Here is a 7,029-nt window from a genome sequence, read left to right as displayed (position 1 = left end):
CCATGATTACAGTTGCTTGAGAGAAAGATGGAAAAAGAGAGCCCAGCATGTGTTCTGGGTTTCCCTCATAAGGAGTTAAACATTTCTGGGAGCAGAGGCCTAATCTGCTGTGGTTTTTGATTCTAACAAGCTGCCTGGTAACTCCCTTTGTTCTGGCTGCCAGCAGCTAAACTGGGACATCTATTCAAAGACAAGTACCTGAAAGCATCACTTTGAAGGATTTGTCACCTTGTTATCTCTAGTTTGAAAGGCTCTTTGAGAACACCTCCCACTCAAAACATTGCAAATACTGTAGTTTATATTTAATAGCTTACTTGAACAACAACGATAAAACATTGCTGATACCATGAAAGGCCCAGGCAACTCTACTTTTCTGCTGTTGCTTCCCACCCCAAGTCTGCAACAGGAAGGTGGGAAATCACAGAAGCAGCAAAAGCTGTGGTCTGACTCAAGAACTGCTCTTCAGATCTCTATAACAAGGTCTTAAAATAAGTTCTTCTGTTCCTGGCAATCTCCAGCACTCACAAGCCACGTGCAAACTCTCGTAATTCCTTTGCCCTTCCAAAACAACCCAAACTACTAGAAAGTAATCCAAGTTATCCTCTGGCCTTGTAGGTATCTGAACACTTTTTGAGCCCATAGCACCCCATAATTTCAGGAGAGCCTTAAGAACCTGAGAACAGCCAGAGCTTCTCCGTCCAGTGGGGAGCCCTTTCTCACATGTTCCTTGCAAGTCTTTAGAGCAAACTATTAGACCTTGTTAGACTCTTCCTTCAGGTTGCCTCACTCTGCTGCGGTTGGTTTGCTCAGCCCCAGAGTTAGAAACAAAAACCCCAACTCTCAGCACTCGGCAATCAAAAGAGGCCTAGTCAGCCACCCACCAGGCCAAATTAAGCCTGCTGAGAACTCAGGGCCAACTCCTCAAAGGCATTCAGGTGTCTAAATCCCTTTGAAAACCTGTCTCTAATGCTCTAGAAGATGGTTGGCAATAAGCCTTCTCAGGGTGCCTGGTTGGGAGGTGGAGGTTGGGCTCTAATAAGTATATGGCTCTAAGGGTGTGAGGTCACTCTGGAGTTTTACAAATGATGAAGCTTTCAAAAGAATATGTGCTGGGGTTCTTTTTAATGTCTTCTGCCTTTTGAGACTTCTTACTTATCCACAGGTAGCAGGAACTCATTTTACTGGGAAGGGTTCAAAACTCTCAAGCAGTAGCATGGCTTCAGGACGGTGAGCTTAAAGACAAAAAAACTAATTGACAGAGCAAAGTAGTACAAAGTGCTCACACTGAGAACTGAGGTCCAGTTTGGTCCAGCGAAGGGCTGACTTCAGCTCTGAACATATCATCTGGAGGAGGATTTAGGAAGACTTTAGAAAACCAACTAGCTGCTGAAGTCCTATTTCTAAGAGTGATTTTGGCACTAGTGTACCTCAACTTCACTGCAATCATGCAGACTTCCAAGGTCACGTTCTCCCTAATGATTTCAGCTAGGTCATATAGTTACATCATTTTTCTGCCTGTGAAAAGTGTTTTGATTTAATTGAACTGATTTTAGGTTGCTGCTACCCCTTCTGTGAACACTCTGAACAACATTTTACAGTAGCCATTTATTTCTTCTTACAAATTGCTTCTATTTGCAAGAGTGACTTAATGGAATCTTTCAGTGAGAACAGCAATATTCACTACAGCTTTCTTGTCTCCCTACAAATTATTGGTAGAAAAAGCTGATGATAATGCTAATAAATTGTTTTTCTTTTGCACATTCAAATATTGGGCATCTGTAGCTTGGGCCCCAGAGGCTGGTTATTTCTGGACAATTTTATAGAGTTTGTATTTAATTAATAAGCAATTTGATTATTTTCCTTTTCAGCTTCTAACAAGCAATAACAGCCTATACTTCAGAAAGTCAAGTATGCTGCTTTCTTTGCCCCAGTAAGTACTTAGCTCTAGGCCTAGAAAAGGGCCAGAGCACACAGGGACACTGTTGCACAGAAACATTTCATACCTTATTAAAAAAAATAACAACAACAACAGCTGACTCTCACAGGAAATAATAAGTCTTTCTTTTCCTCCTTCTCTTAACATACAAATATTCGTTCATTCATTATAGTTTCTATACAAATGCCTACACACATACATGTTCATTCTGAATTTTTCTGCTAAACAGATGATGTGTTAAGATGTCTTGTGTTATTTTTACGAACCTAGTTTGGCTTACATCAAGCTACTGTGAAAGATTGCCCATCTCAAGGTTGCTGGGCAAGGGGTTTCTGGGTGACTGATAGTTTGAATACTTCAGTTTAAGGATGCTTCTCTTGAAAAAATCCATGGAAACTCACCACTTTTAAGGTGTCCCATATTGGACACCTTAAAGCTGAGAGGATGCAAAGTCACTCTGGAAAATATTGGCCCGGAAGACTTCACCCATCTGTGCAAATACACCACAATCCAATTAAACCGGCAGACTTTGGAATTATTTGCAGATTTCCACAATCTGGCAGCAGCAAGCAGATACAGCCTATATTGCCTAAGCAAGTTGTCACAAGCCAGCGTGACCCACAGCCTGACAGAGCTTCCCAAAAGCCTGGAGGAGAAGTGGATGGCATGGTGTGGTCTGAAGATGGGCATGCGCTGCTCCTCAGCTTCATGAGGGCTGCAAAGGGATGATCTCCAGTCCCAAAATCCCAGCTACCCACAGCTGAGCTCCTGGACCCCACACCAGCATGGCATGGTTAAACATTACAATTTGCTCCACAACCCCTTTAACAAATTCACTACAACGTCACAAAGACGATTGAAGAGGTTTCTGGCCTTTGCCATCCTTGACTACTCATTCCCACCTCAACTTTAAGCAAGGTCTTTAAAATGAAACTGAAAAGTATGAAAAGAAAACCAAAAGATTGTGTGGGAGGAATAATCCAGATGTTTTTGAAGCTCTGCTATAAACAGTTGCACTTTCACAACTGAGGAGATGGGAAACAGAGCCCAAGTCATCTTTCCTAAGGAAGGAAAGAAGATGCTAAACTCAGGAATAGCCCCAGGACTATTTTCCCAACCTGTCTCAGCATACAGCTGCAGTAATGTTTGTGATAGTGAAGGGGAACAAGGGTTTGGAGAAGAGGGAAGGTGAGCAGGATGATTTTGGTGGCAGTACTACCACACAGGTACTCAAAGGTTCAAAAATCCTTAAGGTACTTTGAGTATGAAAGATATTTTAAATTAGAAGAAGCAGGTGGTTTTCCTCTAATATCTGATTTGAAACGAATCACATTAGTTCAAGCTTCATGATAACTTATTAAAAACTCGGCCTAAGCTATTAAAACAAAAAAAAAAAAAAAAAAAAACAAAACATACACAAAAAAAACCCCCAGTCTTGGGATCTGCTTCAATATTTTAGCCACCATCACCATTTCCAGCTGCACATTTCACCCTGATTTCACCTTCCCCACTCAGTGGAGTGGATGCTGCTCTTCGGCAACCCGTGGTTTGAGCTAGGTCCCTGAAGTGCCCCAGGTTAAATTAGCAATAAAGAAGGGATAGAGAGGGGTTTTTTAATACTCAGTGTAGCTCCCAGGTCTGGTTCACAGTGCAGTCCCACCAACAACAGCATTGGCAGGATCCACAGGCCAATAGATGGTGGAGCTGGGGATGGCATTGGGTCTTTTGGCCACTGTAGCATCCACACGTGGCCCCAGGTGCCCAGCTGCAGAGTAGATTGTCCAGTACACAGCCGGTGCTTTGCAGCCTAGCTGGCCTCAGTGTGTCCCTGCCCCACATGCCACATCACAACAGCAGTCAAGCTGGTATTTCCATGCAAGACAAGCAAATGAGCTGGTTCCACTAGCTGCAAGGTTACTGGATCCCACTGCCCTCCAAAATGTGGTAGGACTTGTCAAGGAGGAGGTCTGCAAAGCCAGCACTCTGAGCGAGGATCCAACAAGGCAAGTAATAGGAAAGTCTGAGATGAAAAGTGCTGGCCTGAGACCTGATGCTCTCTGGGCCTGCTATAGTCACCACCCATGGCTGCTGCAAGCTCTCCTGGGAACTATGAAACTGCAGCAAGTGCTAAGCTCTGCTTGAGCCACAAAACCCACGAAAGGAGGAGATGAAGGAGGTGAAACCTCGGTACATTGCGGTAGCCAGCCTGTTGAGGATGACCAGCTCTGTCAGGTGAGACTGTGCCATTTGGGCAGCCAGCTCTTGGCTGCGGGGGACACAGATGCTTATTTCCTCTCAAGACTCACAGCCATGAAGGTACTCAGACTCTTCCTTTCCAGAAATGTAGAGGAGCCAACCCTTCCAAATCACAGCTGTATTGTCTCCCATGGCATGGAGACGATACACAGCACCCTCATTTCAGATTTCACCTGCACCCCACCCAACGCGCTCTCCTGGGTAAACCAGCCTGGGCTTCCTCATTGTCTTTCAGAGTTTGTGTTCAGGACCTGAAATTTAGTTATTTTTTAAACTGGTATAAATGTTATTACACCCCCCCCTTTCTTCTAATTCCTGTAGAGTACCTTCTTGCCAGGTCCTGCATCACTTTCTGGGAATAAGCTGAACTCTTCTGGCAAGTGGAAGATCTCATAGTTTGTCAGCTAACAGTCTATGGAGGTGAAATTAGCATTGGCTCATCATTTCTAGAGCAGTTTCCAGTGGTCTGTGAAAATCACAATGGTCACAGAGGGCAGAATTCAAGATGCCTAATTTTAGCTGCCTAATATGGGATTGCTAGTCTAAACTACTCACTTCCCCAGAAAACAGAGCACCAGCAGAGGACAAGTCATCCCTCTTCCCTTGGACACCAGATCAGGATAGGTGAATCACCCTCTGGATATGCATGTGTCTGTTCACTGTCTGCAGAGAGCACCTATCTGTCTGGTTAAGACTGGATGCAAACTTCTAGTCCGTCAAAGTTAAGCAAGTTGAGTCCTACCCTTAGTGCTGGCATCTCCCCATGGTTTCCATTTGCAGCAGTACTGTAACAGATGCTGAGAATACATTAAATGCTTTCCTAATGTCACATTCCCATGTCTGCAATCATGGTAATTGCCTCAGTGAAGTTTTGCAATTGCAAACGAGCAGGAAGCCATCTGCAAAGGAATCTGTCTATTAAGATGTGGCCCCTACTCTGAAAGTGCCTGAAAAGCCTCAGCACATTTCTTGGGCTAAAGATAAAAAAAATAAAGGTCAGACTCTTGCAGCAATGTGGAAAGTATCCAGAATGCACTCCAGTGATCCAAGGAATAGACTGACTTTTGCTTCAGGACTGTGCTAATTAAATACTGCTAACTACATCTGAATAGAATTAAGTCTAATTTAAGGCCCTTTCTAAGCTCCAGGGCAATGTAGGCTTGTCCTAAAAAAAGAAATTACCGACTGCTGACAACAGGTGTCAGCAACAGAAGTGGCTGAACCGGGGTCGAATGTGAATTAGCTACAAGTGTAGACAAGGACAAACTGAGTTCAGAACTGTTTCTGCAGCCACGCTGAAGACCTCACTGGAAACATGGAGGAACATGGGGAGCAGAACAGATACAAACCAGAACCATCCCAAGTACAGCTACTCTTGCCAATGAATGCAATAACTGGTGTAGCTCTAATTTTTGTGGTGTAGACAAAGTTTGTTTTAGCACCACACATGCCAAAAGTACCTTAGGTTCCCATAGGAGTTCTTGGGTGGCAACCAAGGGGAATATTTTGTAAAAAGTACTTGTTCCCTTCCTCTTACTTCTTCCTCCTGCCCTACAGTCCGCAGGGATTCCCTGGATGAGGGGCCAAGCATTTCGCTTCTCTTTTCCCTTTTTCCAATCTCATTTCCTCTACACTTCCCCTTCCCTGTGTCCTCAGGTGTCTACACCGTGCACACCACGCTGTGCACCCATGTCAAATCCAGCAGGAGAGGTCCTACAGAGGTCTTTGGTAAACAAAAGGAGCAGAATGCCATCAACCCCACTGACCCTTTCACTGGCAGCTATTTTGCTATCATTTCCTGCTGGCTCCTACACCATCTCTCTCATCATGTTTCTTTAGCAACATCCCGTGTCTCTTCTTCTCCCTCTTGCTCTTTTGCTTTTAAATATACATTTAAGATGTTTTGTTTCCATGCCCTTTCTCGGTGATTAATCCCATATGTGTGCATGACTCTTCACATAAAATGCTTTTACCCAAATCCTTCTTTGCAGCCAGTTTTTGATGTTTTGGTTTTATTTTTAATATATTTTTGTCGTCATGCTTTCCTCCACTGCTTTCAAAAGCAGGCCAGTTTAACCCCTCCAACAGCCCTTCTCCACTTCCACAAGCACAAATATCAATTTGATGCAGCCCCTCATCTTTGGTTCCCTGTCCATATACTGTCTTTCCCTTCCCACCAAGAGAGCAAGAAAAACAGGTTTGCAGTTGGTATTTATTAACAGAACAGAAACAGCAGGTTTAAATTCCCCTGGGCTTGTTTTTGTTTTGGTAAAAAGAAAGGGTAAGGGCAGGACTGACAGCTGAGGACACACACCCAGGCTCTATGCTGAGCAGGGCACCTGCTCTTCCATGGGGAGGGAGAAGGGAGCAAATCCAGACTTGGTGAAAGGGAGGGCAGTTTCATCCATTTCAAAAGAGGCGCACCCATTTACACCCACTCCAAATTATCATCCCTATTTTAATTTACCTTCATAACTCCTATTACAGTAATTTCTCTTCCAAGTCCCATTACAAAGTAAAAGTTTTGCCAAGGGTTAAGGGTGTTGGACCGAGCTCACAGGCTTTCTCCATTTATAAGTATTCAGCACTTTCACGTAGGTTAGATTTCCTGTAAAAGAAGGAAAGTAAATTTCTGTTCCCAATTTGTGATGAGGTTGTATAATGGGATATGATCCATACTTGAGGCCAGATAATAAAAGCCTTCAATTCTGTATCACAAAAAACAATTGCACACATGCTCAGCTTTCAACTGACAGCAACTAGACTGAAATACTATGTTTGAAGGATGTGTGTGCTTCACACTGCCTTTGTAAAGCTTAAAAGACAAATGGTGGCAG

Source organism: Patagioenas fasciata, chromosome 1 (assembly GCF_037038585.1).
Source record: "Patagioenas fasciata isolate bPatFas1 chromosome 1, bPatFas1.hap1, whole genome shotgun sequence".
Lineage (NCBI taxonomy): Eukaryota > Metazoa > Chordata > Aves > Columbiformes > Columbidae > Patagioenas > Patagioenas fasciata.
The sequence above is the reverse complement of the archived record's forward strand: the minus strand, read 5'-3'. Positions refer to the sequence as shown.